Source organism: Hemiscyllium ocellatum, chromosome 17, assembly GCF_020745735.1.
Source record: "Hemiscyllium ocellatum isolate sHemOce1 chromosome 17, sHemOce1.pat.X.cur, whole genome shotgun sequence".
Taxonomy (NCBI): Eukaryota; Metazoa; Chordata; class Chondrichthyes; order Orectolobiformes; family Hemiscylliidae; genus Hemiscyllium; species Hemiscyllium ocellatum.
In genome coordinates, this window is record NC_083417.1 from 43681033 (window position 1) to 43706822 (window position 25790).

A 25790-nucleotide genomic window follows, 5' to 3' on the forward strand; every position below is an offset into this window, starting at 1 on the left:
ATGGGTATGCAGGATGCAATGCTTAGTGCAGTGACAGGCTTGCCAAACCCTGGCTGTCACTAACCAGCAGGATGGAAGCACTTGGATAATCTTGGTACAGGGCTGTATAAAAGCTTGGAATTCACCTTCTCCTGCATGGAATTAGCCAAAAACTCCTTAAGAACACTTACGTACCTCACCTGTTTCAATGTCTGATGACTGATGTCTCAGGTCCCATTACAATGAAAGGAAAAGACATCCAATCTTTGAATCTTGCAGTGGTAGATCAGACTCATGTTGGACAAGAGCAGCTTTGTGCAATGAATGTTCTGATTGCTGCCATCATTGCCACAGATATCACTGTTCAATGGGATTTGCAGTGTTTCAATAGGCTGCATGGATTAATAGATGAAGCTTAAACTGTCTCTCCTCACTCAATACAACAACATTCATTTTCTGACCTGTGCCAGTTCCCTTGTTCTGAGACGAGTTGTTTCAGAGCCTAACAGCCTGAACGGAAAGTAGATGTTTGCATCCACTTGGCCTCCTGCTCACACCTCCTGTTCAGCTGCTCACTGTATATCTGGGTGTGTGATGTTTTGCAAAATTAAAAAAAAATCATTCCTGGGATGTAGGTGATGCAGGCTAGGCCAGTACTTATTGTCTGTCCAATTACCCTGGAACTAAGTGGATTGCTGGGTAATTTTGGAGTTCAGTCAAGTGTCAACTACAGAGTTACAGATCCACAGTCACATGTAAGGCAAACCAAGATCAACGGGTTTACTTTCCTAAACAAGGTGGACCAGATGGGCTTCTATGACAAACAGCAGTGGTTTCATAGTTGCAATTAGGCTAGCTAATTATTGTAATTACTCTGGCAGCCATATCCTCCTCAGTGATGCTGCTGGGCGCAACAGCTGATGGCTTCTGATTGGCTGGCAGCTCTCACAAGGCTCAACTTCCACCCCTGGGGTCTTGCTTCCAGGAGAATGCCTAGATGCTGCCTGTCTGGCATGTGATTGGATGGGCATACCTTGGAACTGGTAATGAGGGTTAGATTAGATTAGATTACTTACAGTGTGGAAACAGGCCCTTTGGCCCAACAAGTCCATACCGACCCGCTGAAGCGCAACCCACCCATACCCCTATATTTACCCCTTACCTAACACTACGGGAATTTAGCTTGCTGGGTGTCCAGCTGATTTTTCACCTTGTCTCCAGCCAAAATTTGAGACCTATGATGCTTCAAAAAGATTCCATTCACCAAGAAAGTTAAAAAGCTATGAGAATGTAGTTGTCTCCTACACGTTTATTGATAGAGGAATAATATATCCTTCACCTCACTGATAGTTATCTTAAAATCTATCAACCTTCATGGTTCAATATGACTTGTAAAGTGATTCAGAACTCAGCTGTAGGCTTATGACCCAGACACTAGCAAATTGAATGGGTTCAGATTGCTATAAGCCTAGTTAGTACTTGATTGCTTGTTGTTGGCACAAGCTGTATGTATGCACTTCTGATGTCGCCCAAATTCTATGTCATTTTGTCTGAGGGAATTAAAAATGGCATGAGGAGCATGTACAAAAAATGTACAGCGATTGTAGATGGTGTGACAGCACTGCTATCTCTGACCTTAGCAGTAAAGCTAACACTCTCTCTTAATCTTACACAGTGAAACATGATTCAGCTGAACAGATCTGTGCATAGCCTGTATCCACCACCCCCAAACCCGTGAGTGCTATTTAAAGGAATCATCAACATTTTTTGATTAGCCATCGATTAATTCCTGCAAGCTTAGATTATACATTTGACAAAGGCCTATTAGCTTTTACTGCCATTTGAAGTTGGTGGGTCAACAGGAGTAGTGTGGCATCTAGTAAAGCCTTCATTTCTGATTTCAAGGGTTCTGCTTAGACCTTATGCTCCTAGCCATGGGGGCTGCAGTTATCATTCCTTTAGCATGCAGCATGACAGGGAGAATGAGCAGATCAGCTCAGGAGAAGACAAGTTGGTCACTCAGGGAGGAAGGGGAGCAATGCAGAGAAACGTTCTCACCAAGCGGCATTATCCACCAAGTGTCTTCAGGGTGCATTTGTCTATCACAAAATCAGCACGCAACACTGTGTGAGGTGTCTCCATTTTATGAAGCAGCTCATCGGTACATTTTGACAGCTCTTTCAGGCAGGTCCACAACCTCAGGTGACTTTGACATGAACATCTCCCCATCAGGATCCTCGCAGGCTGGAGCAGAGTTTGTTTTTCAAAATTGAGGAGGTCCCAGGATAAAGGTAAGGAATGTTGAGGAGTAGGGTTTTTGGATTGGGGTTGTGGGTGCTGTATTGAAGCATAGATTCCAGTCCTGCCTGGCCTGTAACTTCCATTGTTACGTGACATTACAAAATGCGACATTCCAGTATAAAGATAGCTGCCTCCCTTTTAGTTATTCTCTCTTTGTATCGTGTCAGTATTTATATGTCTAGAATACACAATAACAAACAGTGATTGTGGATCCTGGACTATGTACAAGTCTGTGATACTACAGCCATGTAAATAGTTACTGTTGTAAATAAGCATCAAGACATCCATTTCACAAGAACTCAATCTTTGTGGTATATATTTCATGGGGTAACACATTAAAAAACCATGCACTGCATCATGAAGACAGCAAATGAGCTTGTCACGATGGTTTGATAATGTCAGTAGCTGGATGGTAAAGGTTGAAAAGAGTGATAGCAGTATGACAATCGCAGAACATCTTTTTGATGACAGTCATTCATCAATCCCTCAGAGTTCAGAGCTGAAGTTACAACTGAGTCAAAACTAAAGGCTATAAGTTGGTACTGAAGCATAGTGAATACTCTTCCTCTATCTCTGTCTCTCTCTTTAAACATAAAGCATTAGCTGCTGATCTCATTTGTAATAAAAGTTTCAAAAGCACTGAAAGGATTGCTTCTAGCTAAAAGTAAATGCTCCAAGACCAAAACAAAAGAAAAAAAAACACTGAAAAATAACCAATTTTCTACATTAACAAGGTTTACCTGTTCTGTCATACATTGGATCTGCCATTTTGACTCTCAGAAAAAGTCATGTGACATCATAATTCACTCTTTTTAGGCATAAATGCCACCTACAGTTACAATCATGTAACCACAAGCCTGAAACTTCTATACGTACAGTAAAAAAACAAAGGCATTAGCAAAATGTTCCTTTTAAAATTACAACAACAAAAAAAAGGGAAAACACTTTTAAAGCAAGCAATTTTTAAAAGAAAGTACTAAACTGTATTATAGATTCTTGCACTGACATTTTCACACAACATAAACCCACACAAAATGAAGATGGAAAATAAATATCTAACCATGGACTGGCAGACCTTTGACACTCTGTCAGAACTTCAGTTGTTTAAAGAAAGTATCAATCTTTATAGGTCAGAAGAAAGGTAGCAAAAATGACAGGCCCATTACATTTGGCAACTGAAGGTTTTGAGAATAAAATTCTTTAGTGTTTCTGATAATGGCTGCAAAGATTCTCACAAAAGTTTTTTGACTTTACATGAACAATATAAATTTTGAGCTGACTTCAGGGTTCACATGTCGTACTGACAACAGGCAGGCAGAATGACTGACCAATTCATTGGAAGGTGTGGCTGCAGAAGTATTGAATGTGATTTACTAAAGCTAACCTTGTTGAAATGTTTATACATTTGGTCATTGCCTTTACACCCAACAAACCCTTCAGAAAAGTGCCTCAGGCCAAACTCAACAAATATAATATTGACACTATACTAAGATGAAAGAGGTAAGTTCAAAGCAATTGCATTGGGCAAGAGGCATCTACCACTACTGAAATTGCGAAGTAAGAGTTATACTGTATGCAAGATATTAACTCTGTTTTTCTCTCTCCACAAATGCTCCAGACTTGCTTATAGTTTCTCCAGCATTCTCTGAGTTTATTTCAGATTTCCAGTGTCCACAGTATTTATTGAAGCATCTGCAAGTATTTGATTCTTGAACAATTATCAAAATTTCTGTGGAATATAGATCTCCTCCATGTATTGTAGTTTCACTCACCAAGATAGGGCACAGTGTTTTTTGATGTATGCAAGCTATGTTCAACAAGGGGACTGAAGTCAAACAGTAAGTGCTGCAGAAACTTAGCATTTCCATCAGCACCTTTGGAAAGAAAAACAAGTTAATTTTTCAGAACTCATCTTAATTGTACAAGAGGAAATTGGATTAAAACATGAAAGGAATTCAATCGCTCAAGAAACCAAAAGCACAACACAATAATCCTGAGTGGTTTGTGAAGAAAAGCCAACTAAGGAATTATGCCAAAGAAGCTTCTAAGGTCCAAGCCATGGTTTGCAAGCATGTCAACAAAGTCCAAGTGATAACAGTAACATGACAGCTTCCATCCCCAGTCAGACACACCACATGGATGTTGTCAAAAAAACTAAAGCCTTTATTTCCGTCTGACTGCTATACTCTCGGGGGAAGGAACAACATGCATAATATGTCAAGATTGGCATGTTGCAACTGCAAATATCAATCCATTATACATCTTACATCAGCTGTAGTCAGGAAACTGGCACAACATAGCACAGATCACAAAATAAGCTAACTACTTACAAATGGTCTCACATCCCATGCATTGGTACTATCCATTTTAAATGCTAATCCAGATTTTAAGGTTGGACATTTGAAACGTCTTACATCATATATACATGTGGACCTTCTATCAGCAGTCTACCACCATGCATTGATCTACACATTGTCACAGTCCAAGAAGCAAGAAACCTCTCAGTTGTGACACAAAAGATTCCAGATTGCAAAATCAATCTTTTACATGTTCTGCACCAGCAGCAGTTTCTTTCACTAATAAGAGCTGCATTCATAATAAGAAGAAGATCCAGTTTGACATTTCATCATGCAACAGAGTTTGTAATTATTGTTGTCACATAGCATTAGTGTCATTGCTGCCATGTATAGACAAATTTGCCTTTTTATTACTTTCTTCAGAAAAATGCTGATCCTCTTCAAAAGAAAACAGATCTGTGATCAAGGTGATCACTTACACTCTTTTCAAAGAGCAAAACAAGATTCAGGAATAAATAAAACATCTTTATCTTCTCATTCTTTTTCTTGAGAGAGAGAGAGAGAGAGAGAGAGAGACAGTAGAGCAAAGTAGCTTTTTATTTGTCATTTCTACTGCAACACATACAATAGAAACGAGACAGTGTTCCTCCAGGACCAAGGGTGCTACATGAGAAAATTAAGATCTAAAATATAATTTTGTATGTAATTATCGTCAGCATTGATACATTGTGTTCCTGTTTCTTCTTGTTTCTCCTCAAAGAAAAATGAAGGATCTGTAATACCCTTCTTTGGTTCAAGGGATGGAGTTTTTTCAATGGAGATTGATTCACTATATAATGTGTCAATTTTAATTTCCTCTGCTCGTTGGGAGTAAAGAAAATTCAAAAGTAACCACATATCTCTGTTACAAGATATAAGATGCATTTACTATTGCATTCTTATTGTAATATCTCCTGTAGTTTGAATTTGAATGGAAAAATGTTTGGCAAATTTCAGGCTTTAACCATGATTAGATAACTGAAATGAAAAGAATACAACATTTTCTGCATCTAATTTCAAATGTGTTTTCTTGCCATTAACAATGATCTTTGCATAGCAGGTCTAAGAAGAATACATTTTGTTCTTCAGATTACTTAGACAATCATAGGTTGGTGAAGTCTGGTTTTATGTTTATTCTTCTCCTGTTTCAGTAAACCACCATGAAATGACCTTTCTCATGGCAAGTTCGGTACTCAGAATGAACGGGTAGACAGACCTGGTGGCGATGTGGAGTTATCTTGCCATAATTTGAATGTGAAGCAATGGCACCAGTGTGTCTGCTGTCTTTTTGGTGCATTTCTAGCACTCTGGTTAATGACTGGACTGTGTTGAATCAACGGTCTGGCCTCAGGAAGATTCCCTTTCCTCTTGGATAAAAAGTGGTTTCATTGGTGAGGCTCAGCTTGACTGGTAAACTGCATTGACTTTACCAATAAAAGTTTGTGAGAAGATTTGTAGCTCAGGTGCTCATTGTTGTGGTTCTGTTCGCTGAGCTGAGAATTTGTGTTGCAGACGTTTCGTCCCCTGTCTAGGTGACATCTTCAATGCTTGGGAGCCTCCTGTGAAGCACTTCTGTGATCTTTCCTCTGGCATTTGTAGTGGTTTGAATCTGTCGCTTCCGGTTGTCAGTTCCAGCTGTCCGTTGCAGTGGTCAGTATATTGGGTCCAGGTCAATGTGATTATTGATTGAATCTGTGGATGAGTGCTATGCCTCTAGGAATTCCCTGGCTGTTCTCTGTTTGGCTTGTCCTATAATAGTAGTGTTGTCCCAGTCGAATTCATGTTCCTTGTCATTTGCGTGTGTGGCTACTAAGGATAGCTGGTCATGTTGTTTCGTGGCTAGTTGGTGTTCATGGATGCAGATTGTTAGCTGTCTTCCTGTTTGTCCTATGTACACACAAAATCCCATGCAAGGACTGCACAAAACACTACATAGGACAAACAGGAAGACAGCTAACGATCTGCATCCATGAACACCAACTAGCCACAAAACGACATGACCAGCTATCCTTAGTAGCCACACACGCAAATGACAAGCAACATGAATTTGACTGGGACAACACTACTATTATAGGACAAGCCAAACAGAGAACAGCCAGGGAATTCTTAGAGGCATGGCACTCATCCACAGATTCAATCAATAAGCATATCGACCTGGACCCAATATACTGACCACTGCAGTGGACAGCTGGAACTGACAACTGGAAGCGGCAGATTCAAACCACTACAAATGCCGCAGCAAAGGTCACAGAAGCACTTCACAGGAGGCTCCCAAGCACTGAGGATGTCATCTAGACAGGGGACGAAACGTCTGCAATACAAATTCCCAGCTCGGCGAACAGAACCACAATCAATGAAAGGTTCTCTGTGGAGTGCAAAATATTCTGATTAAGCTTCATCCAGCAATACAACTACAGTTTAGACCTTTATCAGCCCATCTCTCAATGTTCTATAATGGCAATTATCAGTGAAATTGTACAGGTCATTTACAAAGGAATCCGTAATCTCTCCTGGCTTCAAGCTTTTGGCTGTGCCAACTGACATTTGCTTGGTGTATTATAGGATTGGGTTGTGGACTAAAATAAAAATCAAAGGCCTTAATGACTTCTGAGCTAGACTGGAGATATTTGGTACTTGTTGAAATGGTGGGTCCCCATTGATTTTTGTATAGCTTGTTGAAGGTCCTGCATCAAGGTCTAAGGACCCAAGAAGAGTTAAGAAGTTTTCTATTACTCCATGCAGCTCTTGTCAGCTGTCACTGAACTTCAGTAACACTTTGGGCATTTTTCTGGAGAGCTTTGTCCAACCCAAAACGTTTTTCACTTTCTCCCTTATCAGTGTTACCTGGGATCTTTCATAAACAACTCACAGATTTCACACCATTGATGTTATTATGCACAAGTATCATGATTGGATTCTGGATGCTTTAGCTAGATGAGGACTGGACACAGTATTCATGAAAACTCATGAACATTTATTCACCATTTACACTAAGTATAGAGAACTTCTTTGGGAAGATGTTCTGTGACCTCACTTAGCCTTGACATCATCTAACATTAATAGCTGGACTTTATCATCAATGGCATGTCACGAGTAATCCCATATACTACTGTGATTACTCACTGGTTAGTGTCATACCAACATGTCTGATTTAAAAAGCCTCAGTATATTTATTTATTTTTCTTGCATTTTATGTTTGTTTTGTTAACACAGCTGCCCCCTGCTAATCATCATCAAGCATGAGTCTGAATGTTTAGTGGCCTTTCTGAACCATAGACGTTCTCACAGTTGACACTGATCCTGGCCTCACCAGGTCCTCACTTACGTGGAACTTTCAATTTGTAATAACTGCAGGGAGAACACAAACAGTGCCTACATTTTCATTCTGTAGCTTGGAGACATACAGGCCCCGTTGATGTGGTCATATCTCACCGTATCATCATTGTTGCTCGGTCAAGATTCTGGAATTCCTTACCTAACACCATCAGAGGAGTACCAACCACAAAAGGGCTGCATAAGTTCAAAGAGAAAGCATGGCCTTCTGAATACAACTGGGAATTGGAAAAGAATGCAGCCTTGCCAAAATTACCTGAAGTCCAAGAACGTTTTGAAAAATAAATGTTCAAAAAGTTGTCACCTAATTTGAAGATCTAACACAACGGTATATGTTAATATGTTCTGATTAATTCTTAAATATGTGAGAAGACACAACAAAACTCTATCTTTTGGCAAATCTTTGTAAACTAGAGACCAAATTGTTTCTTGAATTACAATTTTTAAATTTTCAGTAAAATATTGGCACTGTGCCTAAATTAATCAGTTCCTTAACTAATACATTCAGATCAAAAAGGATTTAAGTGTAACAAACACTCACACAATAATGTTAGATGCTTTCTTAACATTACTTGTTCTGTTTTGGAGAGCTCACATCCTGCTTTGATCCATATTTTTGGTGCTGAGAAAGCCTGTCCTTTTAGATTCCTCTCCAGACCCTGTGTCTTTTCTTAAGATAACATCAGAAATTGCAAGAAGTTTATCTGCCAAGGGAAGGCAAGTTTGGATATGTAAGGGGAGGCAAATCTTCTAAAATTAACGGCAGAGTTATGATTCCAACATCATTCCACCATCTTCCAGGTGTTACGTGGGCGAGATTGAAAGCAAGTGGAGAAACTCCATGCATGAGTAATGAAGATTATTAGGTTGGACAAACCAGCAATTAAGACCTGTCTTAATTAAGGATTCTAGTTTCAATAGCCAATAGGGCAATTTCGCTTGAGTGGCTTAGAGCTCACCAGGGTTCCTAAGGAGATGGCACAGCAAAAACTCCTTCTTCAGTTGGCAGGTTGGGAAGGCTTTGAATAGTGAAACTGAAGAGTTTCTGCCAAGGCCAAGGGAGGTCACAGAACATCTTCTCAAAGAGAGCCTCTAGGCCTGATCGGTAATTTGTTTTTTTTTGGATCAACCTGTTCAGAGATTTTACTGCATACCTCAGGAGCAGATGGGACTTGAACCCAAGCCTCCAAGTTCAGGGTAGGGACACTACCATCACATCACCAGAACTCTGTTAACAGATAATTGCCCACTACTTTGAACTAATTTCAGCTCTCTTGTTTTAATTTAATCTTAGCTGCGTGGCCATCATGTCAGCATTTACTATAGCGTGGGAGCAAATTATACAGCTCTAGTTTCCACCTCTGATGAGGAACGATCAGAGTGGCAACAACATCAAAACCATAATAGCAGCATAATCGTGGCTCAGATATGTAGCTCTTTGCAAAACAGAGGGGACAGAAATTAAGATTTAGTTCCCAAAAAGAAAGACCTCCACATTTGATCGACAGTGAGAGGAGTTACTCACTCAGTTTATATGAGTCACTTTTGCAGAAGGTTCAGGTTATTTGTGAAAGATTGTTGCTGACATCTGCATCCTCCTGGAACAAGACCCTTTCCCAGTATTAGAGATGGACATGTATTACTGGTAGCTTCAATATATAGGGGTGCAAGAGAGCAATAGGATGAGAGTAATGAGACTTCTGGATGTTGACATGGAGAGGTGGTGCCTGCAGACAAAGTAAAATATGGAACTGAAAGGAGTGTTGTTCTGAATGATGCTGTGCAAAAGAAGTTTGGAGAATTCAGAGTGTGCCAACTTGACTCGGATGAAGGAATAGAAGGTTTGCTTACTAAATTGGCTGATGACACAAAGTTAAGCAATGATTAGAGTTAAGTGAAGCGAGTGGTCAAATATATGGCAAATGGACTATAATATGAAATTGTGTAAATGTGAAATTGTCCATTTTGTCAGAAATAATAAAGAAGGAACATATTATCCATGTTATGAGATGCACAGGAATCTAGATATTCTAGAGCACGAATCACAAAAGGGTAGCATACACAGATATAGCAAGTAGTTTGGCAAGATATTTGTCATTTATTGCAAGGGGAGTTAAATATAAAAGTAGGGAGGGTCTGCTTCAGCTATACAGGACATTGATGAGATAACATCTGGACTACAATGTACACAACTGGTCTTCTTATTTACAGAATTGGTCTGATGAGCACTGCAGCAGACAAGCCAGCACAAGGGAAGGAGTGCACCAGTTCTCGCAGATCAACGACCACATACAGATGTAACCTCCACCACTAGCACTGCCACTCCAGCATTGGTCTATTCAGTCACAAGCGACATTGTTTCAGGGAAGCAGAGAACTAGAACAACGAGGATACAACCTGTGGTCTGCCATGACCGAAAGGGTCCTCACGAGGGTCTGCTTCAGCTATACTGGACACTGGTGAGATCACATCTGGACTACAATGTACAGAATTGGTTTCCTTATTTAAGGAAGGATGTAAATGCATTGGAAGCAGTTCAGAGAAGAGTTACTAGACTAATACATGGAATGTATTAGTTTACCTCCCTCCCATTTATCTCTCTACCCACAAGCCTCCCAGTCTCATTCCCGATGAAAGGCTTTTGCCCGAAATATCAATTTTCCTGCTCCTCGGATGCTGCCTACCTGATGTGCTTTTCCAGCACTACTCCAATCTCCAGCATCTGCAGTACCCACTTTCCACTAATACATGGAATGGATGGCTTGTCTAATGAGTAAAGACTGGACAAGGTAGGCTTGTATCACTTGAGCTTAGAAGAGTAACAGGTGTTCAACTGAAACATGCAAGATGCAGAGTGGTTTTGACAGGAAATGATGTGTCATCTTGTTGGAAAATTTAGACATAGAGAACAGCAAAGGAAAACAATGCGTTGATGAGATCTATCATGCTTGAACAGTCAGCAAGCAAGTTATTTAGCAAGTAGAACACGTGGCTGATAATCTTAACTTGTGCTAAAGTTCATGACATAACCCTCAATGTTTTGTCCTTTACCGTATTGAAGTCTGTGGAAACGATAGCTTGCTAAGCAGTCAAAATCCTTTCTCGCTTGAGAAAGACAAGTGATCAGGTTGTGTATTGGATCAATAGCAAGGGAGGGAAAGGTCAAAATGTCCACAAATTTCCCTCATTAACGTTTTGATACAGCAGATGTCCTAATGTAATTCCAAATGCTTAAACAACTTTCAGAGCTAAGGTTTATTTTAGATTACTTACAGTGTGGAAACAGGCTCTTCAGCCCAACAAGTCCACACCGACCCGCCGAAGCGCAACCCACCCATACCCCTACATATACCCCTTACGTAACACTACGGGCAATTTAGCATGGCCAATTCACCTGACCCACACATCTTTGGACTGTGGGAGGAAACCGGAGCACCCGGAGGAAACCCACGCAGACACGGGGAGAACGTGCAAACTCCACACAGTCAGTCGCCTGAGGTGGGAATTGAACCCAGGTTCCTGGCGCTGTGAGGCAGCAGTGCTAACCACTGTTTCTAGACTTGGGTATATCCAAAGCAAGAAAGAAAGCCATGAAGATTTGCTTAGCAATTGAGAACGATGATCTGCACATTCTTAACAAGTCAGCAATAATAGCCAAAGAGATTAAAGATCCTTGAATGACATGGATCACATTTGAAGACCAATTCAGAGTCAGATTAAACTTCTGTTTTCTTTGACTAGAATTCATGTTATTTAGACAGAAGCCTACAGAATTTGTAGACCACTTCATGAATACATGCATAGAAAAGGCTTCATTTTGTGATTTTTCAGAGGAGAAGCTAGCAAAATTATTATGTTGGTGAACACCTCCACCCCCATGGAAACAAAATGATCCTCATGGGTCGATGAAACTTTGGGGATCTACCTGGATTCTCACAATATCCACGCATTGCCTTGTCTTTTTTGCATTCCTGCCCCAGCTAGAAATACAACGCTCATACTATTGCTGGCTTGCTGTGCCATTTAGTGCAGCCCACAACGTTAAGAAGCTAGTCATAGTTGTCAACTGGCCTCAGTCAAGTCAAGGCAGATAGTCTATGTTCAGGGGGTTCCTAGCACAATAAGTCAATGCCATTTTAGGATCTGCTAGGAGCAGTCGGAATTAGGATTGTCTCCTCATGACAGAGGAGGAGGCAGCATTCTTTATGCCCTATTGTGGGCTATTTTCCCCGTGGATGGGAGACAGACAGGTATTATGAGAGATAAAAGCACAACTGTTACTCTTAATGCAGTTGGAGAAATGTCCCAAGAAAGCGTAGAGGCATCAGGCTTACTGATGTTAGGAATTGAGATGGGTGACAGTGAATGGGGAAAATGTTGCAGACATTGTTGTGAGTAGTTGAGCATAAGCCTTGGTGGGAGGTGGTTACAGTAACAGAGATTGAATGAATGTAGGGTATTGGACAGAATACTCAGCAAACATACCCACAACCAGCACATGGTAGCGCTTACCCTGGTAGAATAGAGATGGTCATTGGTGCATTTTCTATAATGCTGAGTATTCCTCTGGGTGGCTGAGATTGCTTTCACCCAGATCAGACTGGCATAATCTAGAGTCATGTCTCCAGTGCTGGACTTGGGAGACAAGGAAATTTCACATAGGCAGCATTCCATCCAGCAGGATCTCTAGGACACTTTGCAAATGCCAATTTCCCTGTCTGGCAAATTTCAGAAACCATGCAGAGCAGCTCCAGACTGGTAGTGCTTGACTAGGTGCACAATGAGCTTTTAAAGATGTGGCCGGTGCAAAGGATGATACTGTTACAGCAGATACCTGTGGAGTGCTGACTTGTTCTGGGAATGCCACATGATAAGTTATAGGGAAAGAGGATGTGAGAGACACCACAGGGTGCATAATATTAATTATTGAGGTGAATTTGGTAGAACAAGGTAAAAAAAACATACAAGGTGTTGCAGAGGAAATCCCTCTATAACTCAATGCAACTCAACTTAACCAAAAGAATGTAAAATTCAACACACGTTACTGTTAATGACTGTGGATAATCAATGGCACCTTCTAAAAGTCACAATCACAAGTTCTGGGTTTAACACTGAACTACTTAAATTTTAAAGACTCATAAACTCTCTTGTCATTGCAAGTAGGCTTCTTTTTTGGAAAGGAGGACAATGTTACATGTCTACCATGCTTTTAAAAGAGTTTATGTTTAAGGACTCAATATGCTGAGTGTGTACAATAAATAATCTACAGGCTGCGTACACACAGAATCAGTTAATTGGTTGGTTTCATGACTTGTAATGTGCTTTACTGTGGTAAACAAAATAATCCATGGAGTTAATCAATCCATAATGACCAATTGATTATTAGATTCATATTATTGCCATGAATGTGATATTCATTCATAAACAGTAATATATTTTCATTCACTGTTACTGAAATTCATATGACCTAAATATTGTTATTGATGATATCCTGGACAGACACTTAATATGATAAAAGTTACAATTAGAAGTCCTTACCTGTTAAGATCAGCAACAGTATTTACTCAATCCACATTGACTATAAAAAGATAAACTTAATTTCATACTTTCCAAAAAACATTCAAAATTTGCAATAATAATAATAAATGAGCAATGTTATTTCTTCTGTAAAATAACATCTTTGTTATCTGGAGCTGAAAAATCATGGTCACCATCATTTTAAATGGTGAAATTTGCTGCATCCCCCAAGTCACCAGATGCCATAGACATGCCAACACTAACCACGGGGTAGCCTCAGATGTAAAGTATATTCCTACTGGTGAAGTTTTATTCAAATTATTTAATCTCTGACTGCATACCAATAGCAGCCAGCAGCTGTCCTTGTCAATCAGAAAGTAAGCAAGATATTTCAATCAAAAATTTTGTGTGCTGTTGACAGAGGGTATGCATTGCATTGGAAGTTATCAACAACAGAATTATTGTAATTTTGCAGCAAAGCAATTACTTCATCATTAATTATCATCAAAAGATGTTGCAATTCAATTATTTAAAGCAAAGTGGTACTTCAGTGAGAATGTACGAACCCCAGCAGTTCACTAACATGACACCATTTTTTACCATCTGAGATTCCCCACAAGTTATCCCAGCATGCAATTCTATTTGACCCTTGGCACTTGATTAATTACTTTACTGTGGCAACCCATCACCTTATATTCTGAAATCCAAAATCACGCTGTTCCTCCAGCAGGCTGGTAGTTGCTCTCGAAAGTATTAAAGCAGGGCTGTAAAGACATACTGAACAGCCCTGAGACTCTTCAACAGTTCAGTACAAAAAGATGTTTAAAATTGTAACTTAGAGTAGAATCCCTGCATAGTGGAAACAGGCCAGTTGGTCCAGCGAGTCCATGCCGACCCTCCTAAGAGTAACACACCCAGACTCATTCCCATTCCCCTATCCTATTGCTCTACATTTACCCCTAAATAATGCACCTAACCTACACATCCCTGAATATTATGGGTAATTTAGCAAGGTCAATTGACCTAACTTACACATTTTTGGATTGTGGGAGGAAAATAGAGCACTCAGAGGAAACCCCCACAGACACAGGAAGAATGTGCAAATTCCACACAGACAGCCACCCAGGGCTGGAATTGAACCTAGGTCCCTGGTACTGTGAGGTAGCAGTGCTAGCTACTGAGCCACTGCACTGCCCTACAACTTGGCAGTGCAATTAAGAACTCCTAGAGTTCGTGTGGCGAATTGAAGTAGCTGAGCAAATGATTTATGAAGCACAGATGATAATTTTGCTGGGATCATGAGATATCACTCAAAAGGGTAAATTGTCAATTATGTATGAGGGTGAGATTAGGCAAGCTTTGAAAATCACACTCTCAGATGGGGAGTCAGTCTTCTGATGCTTCCAGATCACATTGCATTGGTCAATGTGAGAGCAGGAGAAGTGAGGAGTTAGCAACCTGCTTGGTCCAGTATCAACAATAGAGAGTTTCAATGTAGTCTTTTCTGAGATTGTTCGGGGATTATCATTTTTCTAATAATTTTAAAGTAATTCCCATGATGCTTGAATGTCTCTTGAAAATCTTGCACACTGAGTTAGTGACTATCGAGGATCATGGGAGTACTGGGGTGACATGATGTAACATGAAAAATGTGAGACGGCAAAGGGAAATAGGAAGACACATAAATGTCAGGGGCAAGGGTTATATGGGTGGTCTGTGAGGTGGCATGGGGGGAGTCTGAGGGAGAATAGGTGGTATCAGGGAACAAGAAGGGCATAGAGTTGAAGTTAAATGGGCCATTAAACTACTTTGGGAGTAGAGAATCTGTATTCCAGAAACAAGCTGGTCTTTCTAACCAGCAATCCATTAGCGCATGCTCCTCACACATTCTACCTTGGCTTATAGCATGTGCCAATGTGAACTTTCCTCCAGGTGAAAAGATGAGAATCTCTCATAAAAGGTTGCGCTTTGAGAGCTGTGAAAGTGCTCAGTTCTGTGATTTCTGATCCCAAAAGAAAGTTCAGTCCAAAGTGTTGGAGGGGCATAAAAAAGGGAAAATTAAACTGAAGTGCTCAAGCAATAAAGTTGCCGTTGCTTGAGTAGAGCAGATTAAGTATCTGATGAGTGAGCATTTGGGAACTTGTTTACATCATGAGGCTGTTGGTCCTGTGCTCTCCAGCCTGCTCCATAACTGAAGGGATCAGCAAACCGGGTCATGGCTGCAGTCTGTCTTTGTGAATTGACCAATATCACTAATTGGGTGCCAAAATCACCTTCGGCCCAATTAGGGACATTATACATTTTAATACTGTCCTGTCAATGTTGCTGATGTTACACAGGATAGGGAACTGGAAATAATGCAAGCCTAAGGTTCTTGACCTCTAATTAAAAATCCAGTCCAAAGATTCAGTAAATAAAATCAAAGCTGCAGATTATTTGGGAGTTTAATAAGATAAATGTTTGAAAGAATCAAATTCAACAACAAATATAGTAAATTTAATAAAATTGTTTATCAGATATGGGCTACTGAGTGAAAACAGATTTGCTTCAAGACACGACCAAACAACTTGAGAATCTTCACTAGCTTGAACATTTTAACATACATAAAAGGCAATAAGGGCACAGATTAAACCATCATTTTGCTAAATAGGGCTTTTGAAAATGTTTTGCTTAATGGGACATCTGTAAAAAGACCTGATTACATTGTGGAAACATTTTGACATGCTTTTCCAAAATATATTTCAATTTTTGATAATTGACACGTAGTGCTTACTGCAAATTTCAGATTGTTAATTGGTTTCCTTGGCAACTATTGTATTTCAATGGTATGCTCAAACAGCTGATTTCTTTCTGTCTAAAATGTCCTAACTGTTTGTGTCAAGTTATGTGATCGGGTCTATAGTGTGCTGGTATTTATCCTGCAGCTGCTTTTCTAAATGTAGCCTAACATCTAACTCTTCCATGGCCTGCTTGGTGCTTCTCAAATTAGATTCATTTTATGTTTGCTAATTGTCAAATCTTAATTTTATTCAGAATTTCTTGCATGCAGTACATGTGAGCATTATCATTATTTTTCATTTAATCAAAATGCCCTATTGGATTAATTGTGGCAAAAGCCAACAAATATAATGTTTAATGTACGTTAGTCACTTTTTGAGAGTTTGTTATTGACTTATTTCTCTTTTTGAACTAGTTCAGTACCACCCTGTGTGTTTTTTTTGGGTTACAGAAAGTTCAGGGCAGGTTTTGGTGACAAATACTTTCTCACTGAATCCTTGGCATAACAGGCATTTGATGATTTACCTTGTCAATCTTGATTCCCTTGTCTATCAAAAATCTATCTAGGTCAGGCATGAACAAATTTAAAGATCCAATCTTCGTTAAATTCAAGGGAAGAGAATTTCAACATTAGTTACTGTCTCAGAAAATAAACATTCCTTCTCCTCTCTGTTTTAAAAGGGTGACCTCTTGTTCTGAAACCATGTTTCGTAAGTTATAGTATCCCTCAAAAGACAAATCATCTTCCAAATGTCCACTCCATCCATTTTGCTCAAGGTTCTGCTAAACTCTGGTAGGAATAGGTAAAAATGATTCCTGATGAAAGGCTTTTGCCCAAAACGTCGATTTTACTGCTCCTCAGATGCTGCCTGAACTGCAGTGCTCTTCCAGCACCACTAATCCAGAATCTGGTGGAAATAGGTCTAATCTGTTTACTCTTTCTTCTTAGTATAACCCTTTGAACCTTCTCTGACCTACTTTGGACACAATTATGTATATATTTCAACTGTACGCAGTACGTGGTCTCATCAATGGCCCATATAGCTCTAGTTAAACCTGTTCTGATCAAGTGATGATGGGCACAAAATTGGACATTCTAAATTGACCCAGAACTAGAGAAAACAGAGCTGACAGAAAATTGACCAAGCTAAATTAATAGACAGCAGATATCGGCTGCAGAGAACACTAGAGACCAAGATCAAAAAGGTGACAAAGATTCAAGGGGAAACATTCACAACCATCCCGAGGTTGTGCATCAAAGAAGTGTCCATCAGATGTTCGGGAATCTTGAATCTGACTATGTGCAATTTATTCCTCCTGATATGGCAATGGTGAAGGATGTTGGACTGAACCATTGGATGATTTGGACCCAGCTCATGATGCCATTGGCTAAAGGCCTCAGAACATGCTGGAAGGTCTGGTATAAGGAGAGATAAAAAAAACGCCCACTGGAAGCCACCCCCTCAGAGAAGGCTCAGTGAAGACTCATGAAGGGAAAATTTGCAGCAAGGTTTGTGGCAGAAGACTGTACAATAACCCAAGAAAACTGAGAGATGGCCCACCCTGACCCGTGAGATCCCCTTTCTATCTCATGGAAGAGAGCCAGCCCTGGTTGGAGAGAAAGGAGATGTAAGGGCCCAGCTCAAACACATGGATATTTCCAGGTATTATCCTTTCCCAGATGGATAGAGCTAGATATAAAGTAAATTCTGTGGGAATTTGAGGAATGCTCACATAGTGTTTTAATAAAGAATACTTTATTAATAAAACTGAGTAGCGGCGGCATGGTGGCTCAGTGGTTAGCACTGCTGCCTCACAGCACCAGGGACCTGCGTTTGATTCCCACCTTGGGTGATTGCCTGTGTGGAGTTTGCACATTCTCCCCGTGTCTGTGTGGGTTTCCTCCGAATGCTCTGGTTTCCTCCCACAGTTCAAAGATGGGCAAGTCATGTGAATTGGCCATGCTAAATTGTCCATATTGTTAGATGCATTAGTCTGGGGTAAATATAGGTCTGGGTAGGTTACTCCTCAGAGAGTCGGTGTGGACTTGTTGGGCCATAGGGCCTGTTTCCATACTGAAGGGAATCTAATCTAAAAGAGCCACAAACTGAATACTGTGTTCCTTTGCCTACCTTACCATATTTATATTTAACCACATTCCATTTGTCTTCCCAACCATTTGCTAAATCTGCATACTGACTGTATCTGATTCAGGACACCTGGATCCTTCTGCAATCTTTCTCTCTTAAAACACAGACAACTTTTCTATTCTTCTTTCCAAATTGGACAATCCACACGAGGTACGAGTGTTAGGTGCAGGATGTGATTTTGGAATTAGTTAATGAAAAGAAGACCACGGCAGGTCAGGCAGCATCCAAGGAGCAGGAGAGTTGACATTTTGGGCATAGACTCTTCATCATCACATTCCTGATAAAGGACTTATGCCCAAAACATTGACTCTCCTGTTTCCCAGATGGTGTCTAATCAGCTGTGCTTTTCCAGCACCATTCTTTTTGACTCTGTTTGCCAGCATCTGCAGTGCTCACTTTCTCCTAAATGAAATAAAGAGTCTAGTTGAGTGCATCCATTTGGGTGCATAATCCCATTTGAAATTATTTTCATTACTTCAGTCTCCTTTTCATCCTGTTCAACTATTCTTTATAGATTAAATGGAGTGAAGCAGAACCTTTTCTTCAGTGCACATTTGTACATCCACATAATATATTTAGATGGTTGACTGTATTTGCCCTTTGGAGAAAGTGAGGTCTGCAGATGCTGGAGATAAGAGTTTAAAGTGTGTTGCTGGAAAAGCACAGCAGGTCAGGAAGCATCCAAGGAGCAGGAGAATTGACGTTTCAGGCCGGAGCCCTTCATCAGGAATGAGGCCTGTAATTGCCTGTTTTTTTACTTTACTAATACTATTCTGTTAATGTGATACACAATGTCTCCTAACTAATTCTTACTGACGTGTAAGTTTAACATATTGATTACAGTACATAAATAAAATTAATAAAAATAAAGAAAGATAAACTGTATTATTAGGTGCAATATGATTCAGGCCTCTGATACATCTGATTTATACTAATACTATCCAAACCTGAACTATTCCTTGCAAACAATTAAACTGGACAGAATTAAACTGGACATAGTTTAATTCTGTCCAGTTTAACTGTTTGCAAGGAATACTGAGTATGTCAGGGACAGCTCCAGTAATCTGCACTCAATATGCTATCATCATAATATGGCATGGTCTGGAGAATAACTGAAGTGCAACTTGTAAATTTAAAACCATTTCCCTCTTGCGAGACAGGAAGAACATATATTCAGCAAAACTTAATTTAAATGACAGACCATAACCTTGTTTATATGCTTAATGCAATTTCAAATGAGAAGGTTTGCAAAGTCCTGGAATGTTTGCATTATACCTCATAATTCTCCCAATCGCTTTTAAAGCAACTGAACCAATGCAATTCATTTCAGTTTCATCTGTAATGAATTTTTCCGCTGTTTCTGAGTTAGACCACTGTGGAGTGTATTTTTTTTTCCTGGCTAAGTATTTTCAAAAATACTGATTATTGGGGATTGTGGCTATTACCATACAGTCCAAAATCTACTTAAAAATTTCTTCTCATCTGGGCTGGGGAATTTATAAGTGGAGTCCATTGACAGACCAAGGCAGACTAAGTCGGATTTGATTCATGATTAATTATTTATTAGTTACAGAAGAACTCAGAGCAAGAATAGGCGATTCAGGCCCTCCAGGCTGCTCTGCCATTTAATATAATCATGGCTGATCTCAGCTCGGTCTCAACTCCACATTGTCCAATATGGTGATGGAGCGGGCAGCGTCTGGGGATGCGTCCACTCCGTTTGCTTTTGTTTTTTTTCTCTTCTTTTTTCTCTTATTTTCTTGTTTTTTGGCGGAAGGTAGCAGGAAGGTGGCCTCATCTGGGTCTGAAGCATGGCAACAGCTGCTGAGCCCAGAGTTGGACTCTGGCAGTGGCATTAAGGGAGTGGCTGACAGAGGGATGAGCACAGGGACCCGATATCGGCTGCTACATTGGCAGAGGCAACCTCGGCAAAGTAGAGCAGTGATGCTTCAGACAGCTGTTAGAACATAGAACATAGAACAGTACAGCACAGAACAGGCCCTTCAGCCCACGATGTTGTGCCAAACACTGATCCTCATGTATGCACCCTCAAATTTCTGTGACCATATGCATGTCCAGTAGTCTCTTTAATGTCCCCAATGAAAATGCTTCCACAACTGCTGCTAGCAATGCATTCCATGCTCTCACAACTCTGTGTAAAGGACCCGCCTCTGACATCCCCTCTATACTTTCCTCCAACCAGCTTAAAACTATGACCCCTCGTGTTAGTCATTTCTGCCCTGGGAAATAGTCTCTGGCTATCGACTCTATGCCCCTCATTATCTTGTATATCTCAAGTAGGCCTCCTCTCATTCTCCTTTTCTCCAATGAAAAATGTCCGAGCTCAGTCAACCTTTCTTCATAAGATAAGCCCTCCAGTCCAGGCAGTATCCTGGTAAACCTCCTCTGAACCTTCTCCAAAGTATCCACAACTTTCCTATAATAGGACGACCAGAACTGGATGCAGTATTCCAAGTGTGGTCTAACCAAAGTTTTATAGAGCTGCAACAAGATCTTAAGACTCTTAAACTCAATCCCCCTGTTCGCATCTCTGTGGTCCTGGTTTTTAATTTAGCCCTGAACTGCTTAAAATCCCTAGCAAAACATTTCCTAGTCCTACCTGTGCTGCTGTTATCTACATGGTCTACAACTATTGGATCTTTCCCCTCCCACTCAAAGTTCCTCTCCAGCCTAGAGAGGTATCTATTGGACAGAGGCACTAACTGAAACACCTGCAAAGCTAAATTCAGATCCCCAAAACTGCCTAACTCACAGTCACACCCACCCATTCCTGCCCATGGAACAGATTTTCTGGAATTAACCTAAAAGCTGTGACTGCCTTCTGAATCACAGTGTCCAGGTAACTATCCCCCTCTCTGAAGTGTCTCAGTGTCTGCAGCTTAGTGATTCCTTGAGCAGCCATCACTAGTTACAGATGTGGATTACACCAGCTCCCACATACTACAGCTACAATACATTTGCCTGCACACCCATCTCTAAACTGTGTCATTAATCCAGTTGGATGTTTAATCTTTTAAAAATGTATTTCTGAAATATACCCTTCAAATCACTTAGCCAATCAAAAGAAGGACAGAACGAATTCTGTTCTTTATGAACCATCTGTCTTTGCTTCCTCTTGCATGTTTCACAAACACAGGGTCCTTATCTCCTTTTCTCAGTTAGGTGTTATTCATTGTCCCAGAGTTGTCCTCTCTGCCATTTGTTTTAAGTGCTGGGGAATGGCTCTGGACCCTCTTCTCTCGCACTCTTTGAGTTAACTTGCCTCAGAATTAACACCTTTCTCTGAATTGCCTCTCATCAAAGTTGAAAACTCACTGGAAAGCTGCATCCTCACAAATGGTGGATTCCTAAAGGAGTCTGGCATCAATGGTGGTTCCTTGTGACCATTGTGGCCATGTCTGGTTGTGTTCTGCTTCAGTGCCATCAGATGGGTCAATGGTAGCTTTGGCAATGAGGTGGTTTTGGCCTGGCATCTGGTGGCCCGGGATCTCTTTAGGCACTTTTTGCGACATCCTCCTTTTCAGGATCAATGACAAAATTGGTTATTGGGGCAGCTTTTGTGAAGTCTTGTGCCCTGGTATTCCAACAGCCTGACATGGCAATCTTGCAGCAGTATTGTCTTTTCCTGAACCCAGGAGCCATAAATTGAATTAAGATGGCCTTTGTCTTAATTTCTAATTTTTGAAATCTCATCTATACTTCCTGTTATTAATATCGACATCATGGTATGGCAACTTAAACACTTTCCACTGGATTTTATTTACAAAAAAATCCAAGCGACAATAAATGACTGTTCTACTTTTCCTTCAACCCATTACTAATTAAAGATCTGTCTATCTCCTCCTTAAATTTACTCAATATTACAGCACCCCCACCAATCTGAGCTAATGAATTCCTCAGATTTATGACCATTTTGACAGAAATAATTTTTCCTCATCTCTGTTTTAAATCTGCTACCCCTTATATCCTAAAACTAGGCCCTTTCATTCTTGATTTCCCACATGAAGAATCATCTTCTTTACATCTACTTTGCCAATCCCCTTTAACGTCTTTATATCTCAATTAGATCTCCTTTTATTCTCCAGACAGTGTAGGCCTAAACTTCTCAATCTCTCTTCACAAGACAAATGCCTTGGAATCAATCGAAAGAACTTGCAAACCTCCAACACTCATTTAAACTCATATGTATCCCACAGCTATAACGATAATATTTTTCTCCATAAAAATACAATTATGCACCTGCACCATCAGCTATGTTGATCTGCACAGATCCGTCAATGAGTTGGCTTTGGAATGTTTCTGCTCAAACTTAATTGCTGAGATAATACTGTTACAACCCAGCTGTACAAAATCTGATATATTTTCCCAGAAAGAAAAAAAAAGTAGCACTTGGAAATAATGGGACTGATCCAAATCTGTTTATACCACAATATGGAACTCCAGTTTGGATCAGTTAATTCTACTTTTGAAAAAGAACATTGGATCAAAATGATCTCTCTATTTCTTTCTCTCCATGGATATTGTTGTGTAGACTTGCTGAGGTTTTACAGCACATTCACATGAAATACAGTGGCACACTGCACATGTAGAAATTTTAACTGCTGATAAAATTGTTTGAGTCAAGACATCCAAAGTTCTTGTGTTTTAGCTTTTGTTTTTTTAATCAACAGCTGCACCAGACTGAACAAATTAAGTTAAAAGAATCCTGGAAGGAGAAATATCAGTCCATTAAGAGAAAACAAGAAATGGTAAGTCCTCAAAAACACACCGCGATCCAAAATTATACACTTAGAGCCAGATCTAAATATTGAAGTACATAGCATCATTTAGTACAGTAGTCTGAATTTACACACAGCTTTTGCAAGCACACAATTCCACTATTTTCGTTCACTTACAGTTGCACAGAAGATGGAATGTGAACATGATAGTCAAAAATGTCCTACATTTTTTGAGATTTATGGCAATGTAAGGGTGATAGTATGTCAACTACTGTGTCCTTATTTGTTTTGTGGGCAATCCATGTAGGATTCAAACAGCACAGCCTCACAAACAGCAATTGATGAATAACCAGATAACCTTTTTTTGTGTGCTATTATTAGAAGGATGTCTATTAGCAAGGGAGAAGCTTGCTGTTATAAAATATCTGAGGTATTTTCTTTCATCTGAGAGGGAGAGTAGAACCTCAGTATAAAAGTCCATCAGAAAGATGGCACCTCTGTGAGTGTAGCACTCATTCAAAACAACTTATGCATCAGCCTAGATAATGTCGTCAAATGCCTGAAGTTGGAAAGAGACTGAAATATTTACTTTAGTAAATGACCCATATAATACTTGGCTGAAGCAATGATCAGTGAAGCATCTGTTAATCATCCCACGCCAAATTAAAGAAACCTTTTGCACCTATGTAGTGCACTGTCACGTTGTCAAATCTCACATAGTGGTTTGTATTCAATGAATTAATTTTGAAGAATAATCATGAAAAGGGCAGCTGACCTGTTCAGTGTAAACTCTCAAAAAGGGCAAATGCAAAGAATAAATTTAGTGAACCTGTTTTGATTGTGTTGGTTGAAACTAATCATGGTTCGAAAGTCAATCTCCTTCCCAGAATGATGAATCATGCTGTCAAGACAAGTGCTAAACATCATATTCTAAGAAACACATGTCAACTTCTCTTTTACTACTGCAGCTGAAACATAGAGATCAGCTCCAGAAGGAAGAAAAAAAACCAATAAAACATGGTAAAATAAAAGTAAAATGCTGCAGGTGCTGAAAATCTGAAACAAAATCTGAACACCTGTAAAATCTCAGCAGGTCTGTGCGAGAGAAACAGACATTATTTTGAGTCTAACACACTTTTTCAAAACTGGCAAAAAGTGAAACTAACTGGTTCGAACTGGAGTTTCAGATTAAGGTACATTTAAGAGGCATTTGGATGGGTATATGAATAGGAAGGGTTTGGAGGGATATGGGCCAGGTTCTGGCAGTTGGGACTAGATTGGGTTGGGATATCTGGTCGGTATGGATGGGTTGGACCGAAGGGTCTGTTTCCGTGCTGTACATCTTTATGACTCTATTCAGATCAATCCTATTATTTCCAAGTTCTACTATTCTTTTTCTTTCTGGGAAAATATATCAGATTTTGTCCAGCTGGGTTTTACCAGCATTATCTTAGCAATTAAGTTTGAGCAGAAACATTCCAAAGCCAACTCATTGACTGATCTGTGTAGATCAACTAATAGCTGGTTGTGCAGGTGCATAACAGCCAAAAGCAAAACACAAGGAATCCTTCACATGGTATCGCTCTGCTCTGATGAGCCAACTGCTACTTAGAGCAAGAGAAACATTTTCTCATGTGCAGTCGCAGAACTGATTATTGGCAAAATGTCAAATGACATCATCAGCATCCTAAAGCTCCACAGAAGAAAACCTGTCACTTCTTTCTCACACTGAGGATGAATTGATACCAAAGCTTTTTTTTCACCACTGACACAGCTTTATTCAATGAATGAAGCAGATCAGCTGAGCTCTCATCTGATAGAAACTGACATAACCTGAAGTGCCCCAAGGAAATTGACTGAGTGGATATATTTAAACTGATATGTCACTTCTGATTTGATTGGATTTATTTTGGAAAATAAACAATTTGAATCCAACAAAATGACACTTGCAATTTTAAATTCATCGGGCTCGTATGGAGCAACTAATTTCTTTACTATCTGGGCTAGACTTTACCAGAAAATGGCGAAGTGTGAATTTTGGGGAGCTTCGTAGAGGGTTTCTTTTCATGAGCTCCAGCAATATATCTCACACAATTCTCTGCAGCTCACCTCATTAAACATGCAGCATACTTCATCGCCGCTGTACTCGCACCATCTTTTATTCAATAGCGTCAGAACTACTCTTCAATGCTGGGAGCTCCTGGGATTTCTGCCACCAGGGCCATACTTAAAGCCCAACTGTGCACCAGGTCGAACACTGCCAGCAACAAATAGCCCTTCACAGTGGGAGGAAAATTAAAATGTGTTTGGATGAGAATTGGGCACTTGATGTAGTTAACATGGATTTTAGCAAGGCATTTAACAAACTCCCAATAGGAAACTGATAAAGAAGGTGAAAATTCATGGGATCCAGGACTACTTGGTCAGTTGGATCCAAACCTGGCCTCATGACAGGAGACAGAGAATGGGGGAGAGGGCTGTTTATGTAATTGGAACCTAGTGATGTATCACAGACACTAGTGCTGAGTCCCTTTTTGTGTGTGATATTCATAATGATGTAGATGAGAATGCATGGGGAGATACTAAGTGAGGCTGCAGATGACACAAATGTTGGCTGGGAGGTTGACAGTGAGAAGGGAGGTGATAGGCGACAGGAT